The sequence below is a fragment of the Equus przewalskii genome, chromosome 13, assembly GCF_037783145.1.
Source record: "Equus przewalskii isolate Varuska chromosome 13, EquPr2, whole genome shotgun sequence".
NCBI lineage: Eukaryota > Metazoa > Chordata > Mammalia > Perissodactyla > Equidae > Equus > Equus przewalskii.
In genome coordinates, this window is record NC_091843.1 from 57,187,515 (window position 1) to 57,213,201 (window position 25,687).

General features: G+C 36.3%; 1 protein-coding gene across 3 annotated transcripts in view; it reads right to left on the minus strand.

Moving 5' to 3' along the window:
• Positions 1-25,687, minus strand: part of KCNN2 (potassium calcium-activated channel subfamily N member 2) — a 405,489-nt gene that overhangs the window by 267,810 nt on the left and 111,992 nt on the right. The window contains exon 1 of one of the 3 annotated variants that reach the window (XM_070569538.1): positions 1,332-1,437. The exons of the other annotated variants lie outside the window; for them this stretch is intronic. The gene's annotated coding sequence lies outside the window, so the exon portion shown is untranslated. Of the gene's footprint in view, positions 1-1,331; positions 1,438-25,687 lie in introns of those variants that run through there. 3 annotated transcript variants of the gene reach the window in all.

Sequence of the window (25,687 nt, forward strand, 5' to 3'; positions counted from 1 at the left end):
GCAGCTTCACCTTGTCTAAACTACGACTATTGATTTTGGTACCATTAGTTTATTTTCATTATTCATTCTTTGCAAGCAAGCATCTGACCCATCTGGGGAGCCACTGACCCCCAAAGGAACACAGTGATGAGCACAGGAAGAAGCTCCAGAAGTTACGGGGAATCCTCCGCCTCTTCACCAGTGCCAGAGTATCTGCCCTTACTTCTGTCAACTTCCTCCTCCGTTTAGTCAAGTTCCTACACCTGACTATCTCATTTGAAGCCTTTAAATGCCTCTACAATTGTTGACTCTTTAGCAAGAGTGTAATAATCTTTCTGGATGGAGCATAACTTGACATCATTACCAGGTATTCATTATTTCTACTTTTTTAAATTATCTAAGGCAGGGATGGACACACTATGGCCCAGAGGCCAAATTCAGCCCATCATCTATTTTGGTACCAGTTTTATTAGAATACAGCCACACTCATTCTTTACACATTTTCTATGGCCGTTTTCATGCTACAACGGCAAAGTTGAATAATTGCAACAGAAACCATGTGGCATACAAAGCTTAAAATATTTACTAACTACCCCTTTATAAGAAATGTTTGCTGACCCTTGGTCTAGGGTTCTGACACTACTTATTTAGGACTTTCCCTTACTTTCTGTGTGAACGTTCTACCACTCAGCTCTCTCATCTGTAAACTGGAGATAGAAATAGTGCTTCTCTCACAGGGCCCTTGTGAAGATGAAATTAGATAATGCATATAAAGCACTTAGCACAAGAAAAGTCTGGGGAAGCACTCAGTAAACGTGAGGATTGTTAGGGCTTGATGTCTTGTTTGAAGCTATCAATTTGAACTATTTCTTGTGAAGTAGTTTGTACAGACAAGAAATGCCAACAAATATTTGCAAGCCAGAAAGCAGATTGTTAACTGGTAACTGGTTAGAGAAAGCTGCAAGCAAAATGTGGACAATGGGGGAATATAAAAAGCAAGCCAGTCTATACTTCAGGAAACTGAAAAGACTGAGAAATGGGAGGAACAAAGAATCTCGGAAGGCAGATGAGTGTTTGTGTAAGAAGCAATTAGACACTAATTCACCCCCCTGTTCTGTCAGAAGACTGGAAGTCTGGAAAGATTGAACCAGAGGGACTCTGAACTTGACATTAAACAGTGACATGCACAAGTAGAGGTTGTAATGCTGAAAACAAGGAGATTAAGTGGAAGTGTACATTTATATGGTGAGAGTCCCAACATCTCTTCCTACTTGGCTCCTGGAAGCCTGGCAGTCTTACGTTCCCGAGGGAGAGGGCAAAGGATTTCTCTGTAATGAAACTTGTTGACTTACGAAGCAATACTTGAATATTCCGACCATGGAGGGCCACGTTTCACATTATCATGCTGCTGTGTGGCTCAGTAATCAATAAAATTTCCAATGAGCTTCTTAGTACCTCCTGCTTAAATAAGAACAAACATCAAAGGCCCAAAGACACTGAAATAAAGCATCCAATATGAATGATACCAAGACAGACAAATGTTAAAAAAAGAACATGGTGGAAACAAAATTTCAAAGAGACAAAACAACCAAAGCTACCAGAGAAGACTTCAAAAATAGTCCTAATTAATATCCTTGGCAAGAAAAGAGATATGCTTATACCTGTCAAAGGCCCAGAAATAAGTAAAATTAAAACCAGCAAGACAATCAATAGTATTTAGTGAGAGTTTATTGTGCATATAAGAACAGTTCATGAACTGGGAGCTTTCAAATTTAAAACTGATATGAAGCTCAGGGGCCTGATGTTACAGGATGGCTTACAAAGTGAAAATGAGAAAGTTGTTTAATCTTAACAATGATCGGTTATTACAGTGGGGGTTTCCAGACAGCAGGAGATTGGTTAAAAGTGATTATCTCATCCCAATTTTAGGAAGATGACTTAAGTTTCTTTTGACCATGAGAGGCATTTACAAGAAATGACCTAAGTTAAGTTTCACTTACATTCATGAAATTAGCTAGATTTAGCTTTGCTTATATGGCTTAAAAGGCTTTGTCTGCTCAGTGAATTCTCAAGTCCGGTCTCCATTTTGTACTTAATTTTAACACACCCATTAAGCTAAAACAGTATGCTACAAGAAATAGTCCTTAGAAACCAAAAAGATGATGATAGAACATTTAAAAATCAAAAGTGTTGGAAGATAAGGTAATCTTTTATAGGACAGAAAAAACATAAAAGTTATGAAAAATAGGGGGAAAATTAGAATTAGAAGATTAATCTAGAAGAGCCAATATCTGACTAACAGGTGTCTGAGGAAGAATAGCAGAACTCATTGAAAGGAAGCAAATTTGAAGAAGTAATACAAGGACATTTCCCAGAATGAAATGAAAAGGCCTGTTAAGTCCCCAGCATGATGACTGAAGATAACCTTATATTGAGACACAACATGGTGCAGTTTCAGAACAGTGGAAACAAAAGAAATCATTAAGACTTTCAGAGAACAGCAAGACCAACAGCAATAGTTACACAAATGATGTACCATGAATTGAAAATCATAACAATAACAAAAATGCTGGGAGCTAAAAAGAAATGCTTTCAACATTTTGAAGCAAATGAATTTTTAACCAGAATGCTCTACTTAGCCACACTGTCAACTAAATGTGAGGATAAAATAAAGACATTTCAGGAATGCAAATTACAAAACAGAACCACCACCTCTCGTAAACTCTTTCTTGGTGATTTACTGGAGGATGTGTCACCTAACAAAAAAAGAAGCAAACCAAGAAAGAGGGAGATGTGGTATCTGGGGCACTCTGGGAAGAAGGTGGAGACTGCAACATAGATTTTAAATCTCCCTGAATTACCCTTAAAGACAAAGCAAATAGGATAAATTAAACAAAAACTAATGGACAACACCCAAAACAAAACTTGGTGACAATATATCCCCTGATATCATGAAATATGAGAAATACGAGTGGGTGGGGAAGAACCACTGAAATAGCAAGACCTGAATTTTATCAACAACGTTGTGGAATGAAATGTATGGGGTGGGGGAGACAAAGGAATTTCTGATGGCCTTGAGAGCCAGAAGACTCAAACATTCGTAAATTTTCTATTGTCTTCCTAGTCTCAAATTAGTTAATAACCTCTTCTTCTCCATCCTTCTCTCGCCCAGCATCTAACTTACAGGAATATCCTTTGACTTTCAGCAACACTTCAAAGGCAATTAGGCCATACTGATTTTTTTAAACTTACCCAATTCTTCCCCCACTGTTAATCAGTTATATTATATCTGCATTGTTAGAGCATATAGCCTTTACATATGCTACTAGCTCTCATAACTTGAGGACATTCATATACTTTACTAAGTCAGAAAAGTTTTGAGAGTGAAGGGGGCCACTATTAACTAGGCAAAGACAAGAGGTATCACCAGAATGTACTGGCAAATTGGATATATGAACATCCTATTTATAACAATGGTTTAGTCTTGCTAATACAGGTAAATATATATTTAATGCTTACCTCCTGTCCTTACATTGACATCTCTCTAATCATTTTGGTCTTCTGAAGCCCATTGTCTAGTAAATTCTTCAGGAAGACCTCATGATAGCAATATACCTTCAGCCTTTGCATGTTCATCGAAGTTCTATTCAGCCTTTATACTAGAAGTTCAGGTAGACTGAAGATGAAATGTGATTCATATTTTCTTTTTTTAGTAAAATTTTTTATAACAGCTTTGAGATATACTGCACATACAATTCATCCATTTAAAGTTTACAGTTCAATGGCTTTTAGTATATTCACAAGATTGTTCAACCATCACTGCAATCAATTTTAGAACATTTTCATCACTACAAAAAGAAACTCTGTCCCCATTATCAGTCACTACTCATTTCCTCCCAACTCCTCCAGCCCTAGGCAACCACTATTTTCTGTCTCTTTAGCTTCGCCTGTTATGAGCATTTCACATAAATGGAATTATGCACTATATAGTCTTTTGTGACTGGTTTCTTTCACTCAGCACAATGTTTTCAAGGTTTAACAATGTTATAGCAGGTATGAGTACTTCATTCCTTTTTATGGCTGAATAATATTCTATTGTACATGTAGAATAAAATAAGCACAATTAGCATTTAAATGGAAACAAGAGCTGACAAAAATTTTTAAGAAATGGTTTGACTGAATTTTTCTCTCGATCAGCATTACACTTGATACGATTATCATATTAAGTATAAGATAGATATTTAATGTTTTATATATTTAATATAACAATAAAATATGTGTAATTTTTAATAGAAGTATTTCATACTTTATTTAATATAAAATACTTTAATACTTATTTTAGTAAAATTTCAACAGAATTGAATATAAATGTTGGGTAGTTCATGAAACCAACTACGAATGGAGTTATCAATATGTAAGAGTAATGAGCACAGTTAGAGGTCCAGGCATATATACAAGTGGTAAGGATAGAAATATGCCTTGTGAAATTTTTTTCTCTCTACAGAAGAAATAACACTCTCAATAAAGTTGTCTTTTAGTGTACCAATCACTAATGTTTAAGGTGTTACACAGTTTTTCCAGAGCAAAGAGCCTCCCACCTTCAGTAAACAAAGCACTGAGTGGCTAGTTTTCTAATTGAGAAATGGTTAAAACTGCTGAGGTCAAGTATATACTTGAGAAACAGTGAACATATCAATTCTAATAATTGAGGCACAAACTGTCCACATTTTTGTGCTTCTCTTCTCACCACCACTAATCACTACAATTTTGTTTGATGGGTATTTGAATGCTCCTCTTGAATTTAAATTTAAAAATTACCATTGCATTATAGGTGATTGTTTTCACCTTGGTTATATGAATAGTAAAATTCACGCAAGTGTAACAATGGTATGTATGTGAAGAAAAGCATCATATCCTCTTTATTACTTGATGTAGAGGTGCTCTGCAGTTGAGTGGAATGGTTTTCAACACACACAAGATGCCTGCCCTTGTGGACTTTTAGGCGAAGGACTGGTTGTAAGCCTGGCTGCTCATAGCATGACTTTGGGAACCTCTAGAAGTACTGATACATGAACTTCACCCTCAGACAGTCTGACTTCATTGGCTGGAGGTCGGGCTTGAGCATCAGTTTAGTAAAAGCATGCCAGCTCATTCCAATGTGCAGTCAGTGTTGAGATGTACTGTTCTAGAGAGGTGGACAGGTTATCAACACACTTCAGAGTCACGTAGCAGATCTGGCCTTAGACACTGTCCTCATGCTTTTAAAACAGGAGTGCAAGAAGTCAGAATAGGAAGGATGGAAAGTTGAGATTTAAGGGAATTATCACTTAGTGGTCTTTATTCTCTCCATGAAGTTAAAAGTAACATCTTCCACTGAGAGTGAGGACAGGAGGAGACTTAAGACAGGAACAAGAGTTTGGACTGTTTACCCCTACAGTTAGGGGAGAGAGTTGACGCAGATACATATTCAGTAAGATTTGAGGAGCCAGATGAAGTAAGAAACTTTGAATGTATAGCAGCACTGATTTGCATCTATGGTTGGTTTTCTGTCATAGATAGAGAGAATTGTGTACGTCTTATCTTACCAACAAAATGTGAATTATTCTTATTTTTGTTCTAATCTCTGAGCCCATGGTGTGATGTTGGTACTGCTAATCTATACAGACTTAATAAGCAGCATCAAAAGGCCTGGAATCCAGTGCCAGTCCCAGACTAGTTCCTAAATTCCCATTGTGCAATTTAGTTCTGACATGCACTGCCTACACATCAGCCTCTTCAGGGCTTTATGCATATTTAGATCACTTGTGACTGAGATGGGGCTTTTAGTTTAATGACTGAATTTGCTATCACTTTGATTCTTTGTGACAAGACACCCCCATTCTGTTCTAACATGCCTCTCAGCATGTAAATGGCTGGGCTGGGTAACTTTGGTGCATTGGGTATCAGTGGGGAGATAAATATCATTTAAGAAAGTATCTGATGTTTTCTTTGCTAAAACTGTCCTCAAGAGGTAAACACAAGCAGACTTAATGTTCCTGAAAGTCATTCCGAGACAAACACAGTGTATTAGGAATGTTCCTGTTTGCCTTTCTTTCAAGGATAAGAAAAAACTCCTATAATGATTAAAAGGGGGAGGAGGGTGCAGACAATAATTCCACCAAGGAAGATGGAATTTGGTTTCAGACACATGGTATTTAAGTGGAACTTAACACCCAAACGGAAATATTCACAGGGAGGCTGGAGATTAGGAACTAATCCTGGAAGAAGGGACAAAGTCTTAAGGAGACATGGAAGTTCACGTATTTGGAGCTGATAGCTGAAGTCACAGAAACAGGTATCTTGGTTAGGAAAGTTAGCAAATTTATTAAGAATATTCTTGTTTCAGATTGAATTTAAGAAGTCTTTCAGAGCTGTCTACTTTGTAAAAATAAGAGAAAACCAACCAACAAAAAATACAAAGAAGAAAGAAAAAATCCAACTAACTAGCATTTATAAGAACTCCACTAATTTTCTTGAACTTTAGACTTAAAGTCCTTCCTTGAATAGAACTGTAAAGAACAGTTACAGTTGGAATTACTATTTAGTACTGTTTAGAACATTAACAATCCTACTTTTGAAAAATAACAGGATAAACCCGTCCGTTCACACCCTCCCCTATCTAATTACAGTAGGAAGCAGATGACTTTGAAAAGAAATGACTTAAATAATTTTTTAAAAGCCTGTGAGTATCATCATTTATGGTTTATATTATACTGCTGAGAGCAGTTACAATCTGGACACTTTAAATTAGATGTAAAAGATTGACAAAGAAGTACTGTATGTAAAATAGTGACTATCCTTAAACGAGTTGTATTTAATTCTTCATTTCATTCAGAGTTAAATAAGTCCCCATTTTGGGGGTTTCTTTCCAAAAAAGAAATCTTCTGGAAGGTCTTTATCCTATTGGTGTGTTCTGCTTAATATTCCCTTTATATTTGTGATGATTCTATTGTTCTGCTCTCCTACACACACCACCTACAGTGACCAAGGCTCATTCCTTTTAATTCACACTTGTATTCTTTTTTTATAGGTTACTTAATACTGCATAATAAGGCAGTTAGGCCACAACCCAGTGCACTCTAAGCAGCATGGGAGTGATCCAAAAAATACAAAATGAAGTTAATGTAACATAAAAATGACTGTGCAGCATATAAGGAAATCAGATTACTGGCAAATACTTTAGTGTCATTAGAATCCACTGTAAAGGAGTTCAGCAAACTTAATAACCTCGATGTCTTCCACACTGGGTGACTTCATTCAGACTATTCCCAAACGCATTTAAAAATATTTTTAAAAAGAAAGAACCTCAAGTTTAAATGCATGTCCTGTAGCTCTTTGTACTGTGTTATAACTAAAATTTAGTCAATTTTACCTATACACAAGGATGGACAGCGTTTTACTAACCGCAAAGATGGCCTATTGAATGAGAAGAAAAAAACTGAAGAACCCTCTCATGTTTTTGTCTTCATTTAAGCTTGCTTCTTCCTGCTGTTCCTCAGCTGGCTGAATAGGTGCTGTGTCCTTCTTAGTTCTCTTCATTTCCAAAGAATTCAGCATATTGTTTTCAAAGTGAATCTTTTATGCAACAGTGGCTTGAAGCAAACTCTTGTCCTAAGGAGTTTTAGAAATTATATTAATAAGGATATAGCAGGTTATGCTGTGGTGAGAAATGGACCCTGAAGTCTCCATGGATGAACACATCAAAGTTTGTCTTTCTCATTCTACGTGTCTAAAACCGGTAAGCCCAGGGGTCTGCTCCCCAAAGTCACTCAGGCTTTTGGAGGCTCCACCATAATGTGACACTGCCATTCCAAAATAAATAAAGTGGCTGCAGGGTAGGCCGGGGCAAGACAGCCAGAATGTGAACTCTCATCCTCATTTTCACTTGTCCTCACTTAGCAAGGGAGTCTAGGAAACGTGGGAAGAGGAAAAGGAGTGAGGAACACTGAGAACTGTCTTTACATCGGGAAGTTTCCTCTCCCAGGAGGCAGCTGTGTGAGCTCAAAAGATCACTGGACTTGGAGGCAAGAGACCTGTTTGGTTTAGACAAGTCACTTGGGCTTTCTGGGTCTTAAGCTGCAAAATGAGGAACTTAGATAAGACTATGGGAAGAGGAACATTAGGTCATTAGAACCTTGTCCTGTCACATAGGATCAGAGCTTTCGACGCTGAGTTTCACCATGTTGTAAGAATTAACTTACAATAAGTAAAAGACGTCTAATACTAGAAGAGAATTAGACTCAAATCCAAAGGGACCAAAAAACTTAAAACTTTCGTCCCTCCCTCATTCACTGCTCCGGAGCATCTTCCACCCAGAAAATAGCCTTGAATGGCAGGGCAAACATATAATGGCCTTCCTTTCCTGTTATAACTGGAATTCCTCTGTTAAACAAGGATGCTTCCAAAGCTTGGACCCAATTAGAGTCCTCAGAAAATGAAATAGAAAAGGTGAATAATGTCTCCCTATTTGAAATATAATATCTGATATTGATGATTTTTTAATACCAAAGAGGAAGCACTCTGATATTTAATAAAACTAGGACTCTTCAATGTTTTTGAGTGGTAACTGATCATCATAAAATACCAAGAACTCTCAGATGATATTGTAGAACTCTCAGAATAAAAGGAAATGGGGCTCCATTAGGCTATTTCTCTTGGTAAGGTTTCTACTCTCCACCACCATCCTGTTGTCATTATATGGATACAGGTAAAGTGTTGGATTAGAAAATGATCTAAATTGATAGGAAAGACCTAGAAAGTTCTTTTAATTTGGGGGTTTATAAAATATTTGAGAATCCCTCTTGGTCTGAGGCATAATTAGCCTGGCCTTTGCTTGACTGATATATGATATGGGAAAAGCCCTGTGTCCAATGAAATCACTTCTGTCATGCAAATAATTTCTGCCTTAATTGGAATTATACCAGGACCATAGGGGCCATTGGCTACTAGAGGGAAAATATAATTGGTAAGTTATTACAGTTATAAAGCTATATACTATATCTGGATTGGGATAACTTAGCTTCAGTCTTAAATCCAGGTAAGAAGCAGAGCTAATATCAGATTTGGCATTAATTTAATGCCTTGTAACAAGACACTTCACAAGCAAACCAAAGAATGCAATGGTTTGCCTAAATAACGTTCCAAAATTTTGTCCCCAAAGTGCTGTCTGAGGAAGCTCACAGAATGCTATGTAGGAACCAGAGCAGATTCAATCTTCTGTTATCTACAATTTTTATCAGACTCAACCTCAAAATAAATATCAATGAAGCCATCTGTATTCATAGAATAGCTCAGAAATGGCAGACATCGATCCCACAGAGAAGTAACCATTTATTGAATACGTCTTCTACAATTCCATTTCATGTTATTAATACTGAAAGGATCTCCTTATAAAAATAATCAAAATAAAACAAAAGTGAGGGAAGAAATAGAAAGAAGCAAAAAATCATGGTATTTAAGGATCTTAAAGAAAGAGGGGCAGGCTGGCCTTATGGCCAGGTGGTTAAGTTTGGTGGGCTCTGCTTTGGCAGCCCAGGTTTTGTTCCTAGGCACAGACCTACACCACTCATCGGCAGCCATGCTGTGATGGTGACCCACATACAAAATAGAGGGAGACTGGCACAGATGTTAGCTCAGGGGGGATCTTCCTCAGCAAAAGAAAGAAAAAAAAGAGGGGAAGGAGCAGAACTTTGGGAAGGACAGAGTAAGGAGCTAGGTAGACTCTCTCCCAAGAAAAACAACAATTTAACTGATACAAATCATAAAAAACAATTATTAATCATTCATATTCCCTGGAAATCATCCTAAATGCATACAGCAAATGGAGAAATATTCTTTCACGAAAACCTACTAACTCTCAGTGAGAAGAGAGTCTATGGTATTTGAGCCATGACCCAGCCCATTATACTCATTCCCCAGCTCCTGAGAAGCTCTACCCAGGGCATGTACAGACAAGAAGACAGGAGCTCCCTCTCCCTCCAGCTCCCAGTCTGAAGCTACAGTTTCACCCCAGGAGGAGGCTACTGGTGTTTCTCATCTACCCCTCCCACAAGCCCCCATGTTGTAGCAGCTCTATTCCAGGCAGGTGAGGCCAACTGGATTGCGTCTGTATTCCCCCAACCAGGTGCTACTTGTGGGTTGGAAGCTCTACCCCAGGTGCTGCCGGCTGAGAATACTGGGCCCCTGATCACCACTGTCCCCGCTCATAGGATAGAAGTTCCACACCGAGAGGGGCAAGAGGAGAAGCAGCAGAACGGACAGAATTGAAGGGAGAAATAGGCAATTCAACAATGACAGTCAGAGACTTTATTACCCTACTTCCAATAATGGGTAGAACAACCTGGCAGAAGATCAACAAGGAAATAGAAGACTCGAAGAATTCTATAAACCAACTAGAACTAACAAATCTCTCTAGAACATCCACTGAACACCAGTAGAACACACATTCTTCTCAAGCACACACAGAACATTCTCCAGAGTAGACAATATGCTAGTCCATAAAACCTCAATAAATTTAAAATAATTGAAATAATAGAATGTATGTTTTCAGATCACATAGGAATTACATTAGAAATCAGTAACTGAAGGAAATTTGGGAAATTGACAAATATCTGGAAATCAAACACACTAATAACCAATCGGTCAAAGAAGAAATCATGAAGGATACTGGAAAATATTTTAAGATGAATGAAAATGAAAATACAACATAACAAAACTTATGGGATGGAGCTAAATCAGTGCTCAGAGTAAAACTCATAGTTGTAAATGCCTGTATTAACAAAGAAGATCTCAATAAATAAAGTTACCTTCTATCTTAAGAAACCAGAAAAATAAGCACAAAGATAATAAAGATTAGAGCAAAAATAAATGAAATAGAGGATAAAAATATAATAGAGAACACCAACAAAAACAACAGTTAGTTCTTTGAAAAGATCGACAAAATTGACAGATCTTTTGCGAGAATGATAAACAAAAAGAGAGAGTAGATGCAAATTACCAAAATCAAGAACAAAACTAGTACATGACTACCAACCTTAGGGAAATAGAACATAAGGGAATACTATGCATAACTGTATGCTACCAAATTAGATAACTTAGACTAACTGGAAAAATTGCTAGAAAGACACAAATTACCAAAACTGACTCAAGAATAAACAGAAAATCTTAGTAGGCCAATCATGAATAAAAAGATAGAATTAGTCACTTAAAAACTTCCCACAAAGAAAACTCCTGGCTTTGCTGCTGGGAGAACTGGATAGCCACATGCAAAAGAAAAAAATTGGGCTCCTTGCTCACACCATACACAAAATTTAACTAAAAGTTGATCACAGATCTAATTGTAAGAGCTAAAATTATGAAACTCTTACAAGAAAACCAAGAGTTACTTTGAGCTAGGTAATGGTTTCTTAAATGTAACACCAAAAACACAACTGACGAAAGAAAAAAGAAGATCAATTAGACTATATCAAAATTAAACACTTTAATTCTGAAAATAATAACATGAATAAAGTGAAATGACAACCCATTGACTAGGAGAAAACATTTGCAAAGAATATATCTGATAAACAATTTGTATTCAGAATACACAAAGAACGCTTACAACTCAATAATAAAAAGACAACCCAACTTAAAAATAAGCAAAGGATCTGAATAGAAACTTCTCCAAAAAAGATATACAAATAGCCAATAAACACATGAAACAATGTTCAACATCATTTGCCATCAGAGAAATGTAAATCAAAACCACAATGAGATATTACTTCACTTCACTAGGATGGCTATCATAAAAAGGCGATATTAAGGGTTGGGAAAAAGGTGAAGAAACTGCAATCGTCATACACTAGGAGGGATGTAAAACAATGGAATCACTTTGGAGAACAGTTTAGTAGTTCCTCAAATAGCTAAACATAGAGTGACTATAGGACCCAGTAATTCCACTCCTAGGTATCAACCCAATTTTATGTGAATGTATGTGAAAACATACATTCACGCAAAAACTTGTAAATGAATGTTTATAGCAGTAGCATTCATACAAACTAAAAAGTGACCATCAACAGATGAATGGATAAATAAAACATGCTATAATCATACAATGGAATATTATTCAGCCATAAAAAGAAATGAAGTACTGATACACACTACAGCATAGATGAAACTTGAAAACAGGCTACGTGAAAGAAGCCAGTTACAAAAGACCACATAGTGTATGATTCCATCTATATGAAATATCCAGAATAGACACATCTGTAGAGACCAGAACTAAATGAGTGGGTGCTAGAGCAGAGGGAGTGGGAGCAGGGAGGAATGGGGAGTGACTACTAATAGATACGGGTTTCTTTTCAGGTGATGAAAATGTTCTAAAATTATATTTTGGCAATGGCAGCACAACCCTGTGGACATACTAAAAACATTGGCTTCTACACTTTAAACGGGTAAATTGTAAGCATGTGAATTATATCTCAATGGTGTTGTTTAAAATGTTTTAAAGACAGTACAAAATCACACATTTACATGCTGCACTCACTCCTAAAAATAAAATACCTTTTCTCATTCCTGTGTTTCTAGAATTTGAATATCAGAACAGGGACAGTCCTGAATCAGTGAGGCTGGTTGGGGTAGAGGATGTTACCTTTTCAATATTTAGGGACCACTGCACAGAACTTCAAAAGAATAAGCTTATTTTCTTTCACTGCAGACAGAACAAACAACCCTCCCCACCAGAAAAAAAAAAAAACCCACATACTTCTGAAGAAAATTTCCTTGGTTATGGTCTTGCTTTGGAAGAATCTCGATCTATTTTATATAGCTCTTTTTAGTCAGCCAAGGGGATGCTATTAAGAGAGGAATCGGTACAGCACTAAGTCAACGGATTGCCTTGTTATGCTGAAACACACTATCTGATGAAGGCTGGGGCTCTCTGGGGAGTGAGGTGAAGTGAGGACTTTCCGGCAAGGAGCGAGTGTGTCCATACTCATGCTGTGTCTTTGCATCACCAGTTTCTACTTGCCCAGGACAATTCTCCAGCAATGTTAGAGCAAAACATGAGGGCATGAATGAGCAAAACCAGTCCAGTTCCTCTTCCAAGGAACCAAAGGCCCAGATAACTGAGCTTAGCTCAGTGTAGATCTCAGAAAATGCAGTTAGTCATGGAGGAGAGGCGATTGAGGAGCAGGATGACAAAAAGAGCCAAAACCAGGTTGCCAGATACAAAGAGAGGACACCGGTTAAACCTAAATTTCAGATAACCAACAAACGTTTCGTTTAGCGTAATTATTTCCTAAATACTGCAGGGGGCATATTTTCATTTGCTAAATTTGTATCTTTATTTGTATTTATATTTGCTAAATGTGACAGCTGTAATCTGGTGGACAAAGCTAGTTAATGAAATACCTTTACAATCAGTTGGCAATAACAAAGGCTGGGCAAAGGAAGACGCTCTCAGGAGATGAAGCCTGGGAGAAAAGGAGAGGAAGGCTAGGGGCAAAGTGTGGAAAAGCCTACAGCAGCAGCTTTTTAGAGGATTTTGTAGCTCAGTTTAATGGCCTCAAGTAAAGAAATCATTAAAGATACATATCCACTATGGGCAGAATATAGGAAGATTTGAATTATTTCATGATATAAACACTCAAGAACTTCCCTGAACCATATGAAGATTATTCCCAGGCTAACATATGACCATTGGCAACAGTTGCAAGAACCTGCTACCTTCAGGGACTCCCAAATGATGGCACTTTTTGATGGGACTTCTCAAAACCATAAGGTCCCATATTCCCACCCCTGATGATCCTGAGACATCTCTAACGCAGCTACCCCATGAAATCTTCCTCAAAGAAATAGAACTGAAATGATACTTCCATTTTCAGCTAAAGTCCTCAAAAGCAACAGGAGAATGAGAAAAAGAAAAGCTAATGTTGTCCCTTCATACATGGAGAGTGAGGAGTCCCAAGAACTAATAAAGGTGAACACCGTCAAAGTTGAACTAGCAAGATCTACCCTAAATCAGTGTGATTTGCCACTTAGGGAAGCAAACCAAGAGATGACTTGTAATGTGTCACTGAAGCATTAGAGAGCAACCAAAACACTCACAGCGACGTGAGTGTGACCTCAAGGAGGTAGACATGGAATGTGAGTGTAATTTATAATGTGAATATAATGGTATTTGTCAAACATGGAAGTTGGAATAAATAAATTCAGAAGAAAAAGCTGGCAGTGTCCATCAAAGCAACGTCCTAAAAGTCCATAACTTGGCCAAGCATACAGAAGCAGCATGATTCGTTTGGCTAGTAACTCTCCACAAGCCTTGTGAATAAGGGGAAAATGTGTAGGTCAGGCTGACCTGAGCTTTCAGGTCACTGTAAATCAATAGTCTACAGTCTGGCTTGTGTATATTAGCCTCTGGGAGCTTGGTTAAATGTGAATCCATCCCTGAGAGACAGATCCACTCTCACTGCATTAATAAACCAGTCAGGTTTCACAGTCTGGGACACTTAAGGCCATCTTCTAGGCTGTGGTAAATGGCCCAGGAAAGCCTCTGGTGACTTGTCCAAACAGCCAGCGAGCCTTCTCAGAGCAATGCCGCAGAGCTCTTTGCCTATCTCCTTCAAACAGAAATGCACAGAGTTCCTAGCCTAAAAGACATTCCCTAAATTCACATGATATGGTCTTTATATCACATTGCCTAACTCTTCCCCCATTCCTGGTCAGCAACACATCCAGCGCAGACTACCTTGTAGCTCAGAATCTAGAGCTAACGCCTGTGTTCTCACTCCTGTAGTGGCCTAGCTATAACAAAGATTATCAATTACCCATAGCCCCCTCTCTGTTTCATTTGTAAATGCTCATAACCTATATTGTAACATTTTTTTTTAATGAATTAAATGAACCGCTTCTTCCCACGTACCATACTACGTCAAAGCTTTTGCTAGGTTGAACTGACCTCCTAATCGTGAATGACTCTTGTCAAAAACTACATAGTTGCAACAGCAGGGCAATGGGAAAGATTCAGATGAGTAGCTTTGATTTTAGAGGCTAAGTCCCCTAGTTACTGCAGGCAGACACTCGGCACCATAAATAAGGTATGAGGATGCTTTGGGTGAAAGAACAAATGCCATTTAAATAACAGATTGCGGCTGGCAGGGAGGTAACACGTCTCTACCAGTAGTTTCTAAACTCTTCTAACTCCAGATCTTCACCCTTCACCCAACCTCCAAAGACTTAAAGAAGCTTTATACCTTGGGTACACGCTGAGAAATAAGTTCAAAGTTACCAATAACTCAAGTCATGCAATGATAATAACATCAACAACCACTAGCACTTACTGAGCATTTATAGTGTGGCAGATACTCTGCTCAGTTCTTTACGCCTGTGTCGTGATATGTTCAAACTTAAAGCATCAAGGACGGTCACCATGGATGTGTTTGGAGCACTTCAGCTCCTGTCTGAAATATTCATAAGGACTGTGCTTCTAGTTTCATGATTTCATCCTAAATAGCCTGGTCATCTACTTTGAGAGTCGATAACCTTAGGTTCCATGAGTGTAGAAGGGAGCAGTGAAGAATATCAGCTTTCTCCCTCCCCTGACCTACCATCCTTCTCTAATCAGGATCTAACCAAAGTCACTGCAAGCATGTGAAAGGACCATGACTGCTCCACTCTGTTTCTTTGATACATGTTTTCCTCTTATTTTATTTCAATTATTATTAAATATTTCAAAATTATAAATGAGTAAAGATAGTAATATTTTTAAAAATCTATATACTCATCATTCAGAATTAAGCGTTAACATTTGATCATATTTACACTTTTTTTTTTTTGAGGAAGATTACTTTGAGCTAACATCTGCCACCAATCCTCCTCCTTTTGCTGAGGAAGACTGGCCCTGAGCTAACATCTGTGCCCATCTTCCTCTACTTTATATGTGGGACACCTGCCACAGCATGGCTTGACAAGCAGTATGTAGGTCCGCACCTGGGATCCAAACCAGTGAACCCCGGGCCGCCAAAGCAGAACATGTGAACTTAACTGGTGCACCACCAGGCTGGCCCTGATATTTACTCTCATTTTTTAAAAAAATAATATATTAAAGATACAGGAGAAGCTCACTATATATTTTTTAAAGTTTTCTTCATATTTCTATACTTTAAAAGATGTACATATTAATATCCAAAATAGCTTTCTTGTGTTTCTAAAAATAGAAATGATATTATACCATATGTACAGCCCTACAACTTGCTTTGTGTGTGTGTGAAGAAGATTCACCCCAAGCTAACATCCACTGCCAATCTTCCTTTTTTTTTTCTTGGCTTAAGGAAGATTAGCCCTGAGCTATCACCTGTGCCAATCTTGCTCTACATTGTATGTAGGATGCCTCCACAGCATGGCTGATGACTGGTGTAGGTCCCCACCCAGGATCTGAACCCATGAGCTCTGGGCCGCTGAAGCAGAGTGCACAGAACTTTAACCACTCGGCTGCGGGCCCAGCCCCACAACTTGTTTTTTTTTTCACTCAACATTATTTTTCGGGCTGTATCTATGCTGAGTCATATAGACTAAGTTTATTAATCTTAAAAATTTCAATTATATGAATGCCACTACTTATTTTTCTATTCATCAATTTGATTCCTGATAATATATTTAGGCTGCTTTCAATTTGTGTTGATTACAAATAGAAGAGCAGTGAAGATACGCAAGAATTTCTCTAATATATCTTCCTAGCAGAGGGGTCTGTTGGGTCATAAGTATGTGCATCTTCAGCTTGTCTCATGGAGATTAACTGAGTTAATACATTAAAGTGATTAGCAGTGCTGGGCCGGAAACAAGCACCTGTTAGCATTTAAGGTGTAGTGGCTACAGAGGTTTTACATTTTGATGCAAACTATCAATTTTTTTTGGATCTTGTCTTGGAGAATTTCTTCCCTACTATGAGGTTATAAAGATATTATTCTACCGTTTTTTTTAAGTTTTTGAACTTTTGTTTTTCATTTTGAGATTTTTAATTCATCTGCAATTTATTTTGGTGTGTGCTGTGAGCTAAAATAGGAAGTTTTTATGAAGCATAAGGCATCATCAAAGCACCATCTTATCCCCAACCAATTGGCAATGCTATCTTCATATTCTAAGATTTCACGTGTGTGGTGTTTTTCTGGACTCTCTATTCTATACCACTGGAATAAATGTTTACGTTCTTAATTTCAGCCTCAGTTTCATTTAGAAAATGGAGATAAAATCATACCTAATTCATAGGTTGCTGTGAGAATTAAATAAATTAACATATGCAGAGTTCTTAGAATAGGTATACAGTAAGTAAAACATACAAGTTAGCTATTGCAACAGTTAATTTTATGTCAATTTGAGGCCATGGGACGCCAGATAATTGGTCAAACATTATTCTGGACATGTCTGTAAGGGTGGTTTTTGACAAGATTAACATTTGAATCAGTAGAGTGAGTAAAGTGGATTGCCCTTCCTAATGTGGGTGGGCCTCACTCAATCAATTGAAGACTCAAATGGAACAAAAAGTCTGAAGAAGGAACTTCTGCCTGACTGGTTGAGCTGAACATCCGTCTTCTGCACTCACGCTGGAGCTCACACCATCGGCTTTCCTGTTCCTCAGGCCTTTGGATGCAGAATGGGACTGCACCATTGGCTCCGCCAGTTCTCCAGCTTGCTGACTGCAGATCTTGGGACCACTCAGCCTCCATAATTTTATGAGCTAATTTATTATAATAAATCTCTGTCTCTCCTCCCCCCCATCCCCCACCCCATATATTTCTCTCTTGGTTCTATGTCTCTGGAGAACTCTAAGTTTATGTTATGTCTTGATTTTTTGATAGAGCAAGTTTTCTTTATTCCTCAAAACTTTCTTCACTTCCTTAGACCTTCCTTCTTTTATATGACTTTTGGAATCAGCTTTCCAAATTCCTAAAAAGTTCCCTGGGGATTTGAATCAGAAATGCAATGAGTTCACAGATTTAGGAGAATTGAGACTTCACAATGCTGAGTCTGACCTCCCTGAATAGGTTCTCTCCCCACCCTTTTCTTTTTTGCGTTTTATTTTTTCAATATTCTAATTTTCCACATGATGACCTAATACAGTTTCCATAAGATTTACTCCTAGTTACCATTTGTTTTACTATTATAAATTAAATTTTATTTTACAAATTCATTTTTCTTACTGTATAGGAATTCTGTCAACTTTTATATATGGATCTTGTATTCAACAAACTTGCTGAATTTTTTATTAGTGTTAATAATTTATTTGTTTGGTAGCCTGAATATTCTGTGTACACAATTTTTAGACTGCAGTTGATACCAGGATTGTCTTTTTTTCTATACATTTTTATTATTCTCGTCTTTTTGCACTGTTTAAGATTTCCAATGAAACTTTTACACTGGTCTGTTATCAATGTCCTAGCCTTCTGAGACACAGAAAGGTACACGATGCAATGTTTGCCTTCACTGCCTCTGGAAACATGCCATAAGAAATAGGTCTGTAGCCATTTGTCTAGTTAATTGCTCTGATCTGAAAGCATCAAGAGGGTCACGTGGTTACAATCTAGTCTAGATCCCTGTTTAAGCCCCTAAAGTGCCAGGAAGGCTGGAGCCCTATCTCCCTTGGTATTTACATTTCAAAGGGTATGAATGCCAAACCTTCAACACATCCTAGGTCTTAAAAACCAGAGACACCAGTCATTTATCTGGGCCTTGGAAAGACATATTTACATTTCAAAAGATTAGACTGAGAATTCAGGGTCCTTTCCATCCCCTCTCAAATGAGTAAAAAAAAATTCTTTCCTTTCATGAGGGAAGGCGTGGGTGGCTGTCTGCCTCCTGTATATAAAGGAGTAAATCTGTTGTTCTCCACCCCTTACCTATGGAGTGGTGGGCTACTCATGGAGGAGGTTTTGCAATCTGGCTTTCACTGTGTTATCCCAGGGGAGAAGGAGGGAGGAGAAGTGATGTGCTTATTATTTACTATAAGGTAATGAAGAATAAGTCTGTCTCTCATCCAGGACACCTCATAGGCCATTCAGGATAAAATTAATAAACATGAATACTAAAAACTCGCCACATTAATAGATTTTTCTAATGTTAAATCACTTCTGCCTTCCTGAGACAAACCCCAATTAGTGATGATATATTTAATTTTAAACTTTTTTAATGATCAATGTATTAACATTATATTTAGAACTTCTCCATCAATGTTCATATGGAGATTGTCTTGTGATTTTGTTTCCTTATTTTATCATCTGCTATTAAGGTTATACTGCCTTTATATGTAGTTGGTAGTTTTAGCTTCTTTCTCTGTGATAGTTTGCACAAAATAAAATCATCTCTCTCTTGAAGGGCTGTTCAATGCATTCTGTAACACCACCTTAGTCTGGTGTCTTGATGGGGAAGAGGAAAGGGCAACCAATACAAAATCTTTGGTGCTTTAGTTTATTTCTTCTTAAGTCAATTCTTATCATTTAAGGTTTCCAAAGAAATTGTCCATTTCGCCTATGCTTTCAAAATTATTGTCATAAAGTTTTACAGTGGGTTGTAAGACCAATATGATTATCCTTGTAGACTTCCAACTTTAGTCCACAGGCATCTTTCTAGCTTTGCTTTCATTTTTTACCTGAGATCTTTCCTTTTTTGGTTTTGAACTCTGATTTATTTATTTACTTACTTATTACTTATATTTTATCCAGCCTCTGATGTGTTTGGAACATGAATGATATTTCTTATATCTGCTCACTCTTTCATACTGATCAGAAAACTGTACTTCATTTTTCTCTCAGTGGCTCTGTTTTTAGCCCCTTTTTTCAGCTTTTTATTCCAACTTCTGGTGAGTTAATATGAAAATATACTTACTATCAAGTAGAATCCAGCACTTTTTCATCTGGATTTTCTGAGGCTGCCATACTGTAGCCAAATTACCAAGACTATCTGATGACACAAAATTGCTAGATGAAAAAAATGTTTATAAACATGTACTTATTTGGCATAATTTGTCAGGGAACTAAATTGTAATTTTCCAGTAGGAGATGACATTTAAACTGCAGAAATTCCACAATTCCTTAGTCAAAGGAAAGAAAAAGGAAACTGATATTACATTTGCTGAGAACTGAATAATTAATCAGCAACAGGAAAAATACAGAGAGATGAACATTATAAATCAGGTTGCACTCATTTTACTCTAAAAACTTAGGCCTCAGCTATAGAGTTCATCTGAACTTCACATACGAATCAAAATTTTAAATTGTCTCCTTAACGCAGTCACCATTATGCTTCAGCCTGTTTCCAACACAATGGTCTTTAACCAGATCAAACCAAATGTTTTACCCAAACCTGCTGTTGTGCACATGTTAGCCTAATTCTTTTGCTTCCGCTCCTCCTTGCCAGTAGTCAAATTCATTACATTCTGAGCAATCATCCAAATTTTCTTCATGAATAAAATGCAAGTCTCATTTCCCTACTGAATCAATTACTATCTTATTTTTCAAGATTGTCATATGGTCTATAGTAATATTCACATGTAAGGATGAATAGAATCTTAGGGCTAATAATTAGGCTTAACATTTTTTTTCTTTTAGAACAGGAAATTTAGGCCAAGAAACATTAAATAACTTGCACCAGGACACATATTTGTACACAATGTCAGAGCAGTCCTTGAACTTAGTTCTACTTACTCCTAGTCCTATGCTTTTTCCACTGTTTCATGTTTTCCCCCTTTCCTTTTTCCCTTTTTTAACTTCAGCATTCTGAATCACCTAGAAGATAGAACAAGATGCTCATGAGAATTAAGAGCCATATTTATTTGCCAACAACCACCAATCTTTCTAAAAACTGATATAAAGTCTTATATTGCAGCATTTAATTTAAACACTGAAAATGGCCTTGCTAGACTCGAGTAGATTTATGGATCCTTATAATTAAAACGTCTGTTGTAAACTAGAGAGTTAAAATGATTGCTGCCACATAATGCACAGACATGTTACAAAAACAAAAAAAAACTTACACTCAATGAATATTATACCTTTTATAAAATCAAATCCAAAAGAAGTTATTTTAGTGATAATGCGAAACCTCAGAAATTATGGTTAATATGGTAAGGAGAAAAGGGGCAAATAACTAACTAACATTATTTGAGTGCCTATGTTGCACCAGGAGAGTGGTGAGCATTTTGCATCATTTAGCTGTGTTAATCTTAAAACAAAAAAGAAAAGGGGCTGGCCCCATGGCCTAGTGGTTAAGTTCATCACATTCTGCTCCAGCAGCCTGGCTTCAGTTTCTGGGTGCAGACCTACACCACTTGTTGTGGCAGTGACCCACATACAAAATAGAGGAAGATTGGCAAAGATGTTAGCTCAGGGTGAATCTTCCTCAGCAAAAATAAAGGGGGGAGAAGGGAATCAGTAGAACTTCACTAGCTAGTTATACTGACTTACTTTTTAAAACATCAGCATATATTCTTAAATATAAGCAAGCATCCTTAACATCGTAGCCACAGGCAAATTTGATGAAAATGTCACAACAGAGGGCCATACTATAATAATATTCTAAAGTATAACTCATACTGGGCATTACAAACTTTTCACAATAATTCTGAAGAAACAGCATACTGTTTGTTCATGACTGCAGAAATTTCAATCAAAACATCTTTTGGTTCCAAACATTTTTCTTTCTATATATCCTCTTAGAATGTTTTGATCTGGCTAAGTTACTTTATGTGACAGGCACTGCCAAGAATTTATCAACATTGTTACCAATAGGATAACATTTTGGGTTTTACCAGTTATGGAATCACTTGTGAATTCCTCACTAATCAAAGCATTTCCAAAAGCTTTGGAGCAGTCCTGATCATTTACCTAATTTATTTATCAGCTAGACATTATTTCTAGAAAACTATGGTACTCTGAGCTCTTTGTAGTAGAGATGAGCTCTTCACCTTTCACAATCCTTAGAAACAAACTGCAATATCTAAGTAACTTAGAATGCTGTAGATATAAGGATAGGGAAGAGGAAGTGAGCAATATGATCCAGTGGAAGGAACATTGGGCTGAAAGCTATTAGACCACATCTGACTTAACTCTATCGTTATCAAGGTATATACCCTGTGGTATGTTATTTTACTTTTCTAGAACTTAATCCTTACATTGGAAAAGAAGAAAGGTTTAAAATCAATGACCTGATTTTCCACCTTCAGAACCTATACAAAGAAGAGCAAAGCAAACTCAAAACAAGTAGAAGGAAGAAAATAGTATAGATCAGAAAAAAAATCAATGAAATGGGAAACAAGCAAACAAGAGGAAAAGTTTAAAAACCTAAAAGTTAGTTATTTGAAAAGATCAACAAAACTTATAAATATCTAGCTAGTCTGATCAAGGGAAAAAAGAGAGAGCACACAAATTAACAACAACAGTAATGACAACGGTTTGTAACTACAGATCCTACAGAAATAACAAGGTAATAAGAGAATATTATGAACAATTTTATACAGCAAATTCAACAGAGATTCTTCAAAAAACACAGCATACTGAAACTGACAAGAGGTGAAGCAGAAAATTTGATTTTTTATATTTATTAAAAAATGAATTCAGAGTTTAAAACTTTTCCACAGAGAAAACTCAATTCAAAGATAGATTTACTAAAGAAGTTTCTCCAATATTTAAGGAAGAAACAACATTAATCTTACACAAACTCTCATAAAACAGGGAAAGAGGGAACATTCCAAACGTACTTATGAAAGCAGCATAACCCTGATATCAAAAAATGACCAAGATATTCCAAAAAGAAAACTGCAGGTCAATAACACTCATGAGCTTAGGAAGAAAAAGTCTTAGAGATATTCATCAGTTGAATCTAGCCATACATGAAAAAGATAACACATCCTAACCAAATGAGGGTTGTTCCAGAAATGCCAGACTGATTTAACACTTAAAAATAAATCAATATGATTTAGTCTATTAATATTATAAAAGAGAAAAACGTTATGACCGTTTCAATAAATGCAGAAAAATATTTCACCAAATTCAGCATCCATTCATGATTAAAAATAAAATACTCTCAACAAATCAGAAAAAGAAGGGAAGCTATCATTCTGATTAAGAGCATCTATGAAAAAACCTACAGCTAACATTATTTTTAATGGTGAAGTATTACTGTTTCCCCCTAAGTTATAAAATAAGGTAATAATATCCACTCTCAAAACTTCTACTCAACATTGTACTGAAAGTTGTAGTCATTGCAATAAGGTAAGAAAAATGAATAAAAGGCAGAACAATCAGAAACAAAGAAGTAATACTGTCACTACATGCAGATGGTATAATGGTTTACATGGAAAATCTTACAGAATTTAACAACATCTAGTAGAAACCAATAAGTGAATTCAGCAAGGTTGGGAGATGAAGTCTAATGTAAAAATTCAATTGTATGATTATACAATAGCAGCTAACAGCTGGGAGTGAGATTAGAAAAAGAATTTTTTACAATTGTGCAAAAACACGAAATATTTAGGAATAAGTTTAAAAGAGAGCAATAAAACCCTCTATACTTAAAACTACAAAATATGCCTAGAAGAAATTAAAGATAACCTAATAAATAAACATATAATGTTAATAGATTTAAAGGATCAATATTGTTAAGATATAATTCCTTCTCCAAAGAGTCAATGCAGTTCCATGATAATCTTGCAATCGTTTTTGCAAAATTGAAGAAATTATTCTGAATTTTCTATAGAAATATAAAAAACAATGGATTCACAGCAATATTTAAAAAGAAGAACAACGTTTAAGGAGTTACACTACCTGACTTCTAGGCTTACTATAAAACTAGAGTAATAAAGACACATCTACAGACAGGATGATTAACCAGATCAACAGAACAAAATAGAAAATTTAGAAGTAGACCCATACTTCTAAGGTCATGTGATACTAAACAATGAAGCCAAAGTAATTCAATAGGGGAAAAGAATGTATTTTCAATAAAGGGCCCTGGAATAGATGCATATCCATTATTTTTTAAAAAAGAACATCAGCCCCTACCTCATACCACCTACACAAAAACTTAATTTGAGAAGGATCATAGACCTAACATAAAAGCTAAAACAGTAAAGGTTTTGGAAGAAAACATAGAAGAGTATCTCTGAAACTTAAAGCTAAGCAAAGATTTCTTAAATAGGAAACAGAAAACAATAATCACAAAAGAAAAAAATTGATAAATCAGACTTCATCAAAGTTAAAAATTTTAGCTCAACAAAGGATATTATTAGGAAAACGAATATATGCACTGGAGAAAAATAAATGAAAAACTGCTATCCAGAATACAAAATAACTCTTACAACAATAATAAAAAGATAAAAAATCTAGAAAATTATTTGAAAAGACTTCACAAAGGAAGATATATGAATAGCCAATAAGATTTAACAGTACTCAATACATTTATTCATGAGGAAAATGAAAATTAAAATGGCCAGGAGATACCATACCTACAAAGCAGAATGGCTAAAATTAGACTCACAAAACCAAATGTTGGCAAGAATGTGAATCACCTGAAACCACTTTAGAGAAAGGCTTGGCAGTTTCTGAAAAACTAAATGCACTAAAACTAAAATCATGTCTACTCTATGACCAAGCAATTTCAGTACTAGGTATTTACCCAAGAGAAAAGTGTACGTACACAAACAGACTTGCATGAAAGCATTCATAGCAAGTTTATTCATAGAATCAAAACCGGAAATGGTCAAGGTGTCCACTAAAGAGAATAGATAAACTGATATATTCACACAATGGAATACTCCTCAGCAATAAAAAGGAATCAACTACTAATACAAGTAACATGGTTATAAATCTCAAAAACATTATCCTGAGTGAACTAAGTGTTAAAAATGTATGTATTGTATGATCATATTGATATGACATCTAGAACTGGCAAATTGAGTAGGACAAATTCAGATCACTCACTGTCTCTGAGGGGTTTGCAGGAGCATTAACTGGGAAAGCGTCTACGGGCACTTTTTGGGGTGATGGCAATATTCTGTGTCTTATTATGAGCTTGGGTTACAAAGGTACAGGCATTTTTGGAACTTACCTAATAGTACATTAAAACTATGTGCACTTAGTATCCTTATGCTTTGTGTATTTAATTATATATAAATTTAATCTTAAAAAAACCATTAAAGCTACCGATATAAATGCTATCAATATGAAAGAATGGTGGCAGTGGTGGAGTTGTACTGACATCTGCAATATACTTTGTAATGAGTCAAAATACAATAACTTGATGGATATATAGAAATACAGATAGATGGATAGTTATGTGATAAGGCTCACATAATGATAATTTTATAATTAATGTGTTAAATTTTCACTGAAAAGCTCTTTCAACCTTCTGTATGTTTAAAAATTTTTAAAGAAAATATTGGAAAAAATATTTAAGACCTACTTGATTTGGAAGGTATAGTGATGAATTTGATAAGTTTTCAAGAACCCTTCAATCTCCTAGTATAATTTATTCTTCAAGTCATTTAGAGGGACATTAATTATTAATACATGTCAGCTTTCAGAATTCACAATATTAATTATTATGTTTTAGCTGTGTTCACATATCTGATTTTCTCCATTTAAATCTCAGTGACCCACATCCAGCCATTTGGTTTCCACCAACTCTGTAGATAATGTTGCAGAGT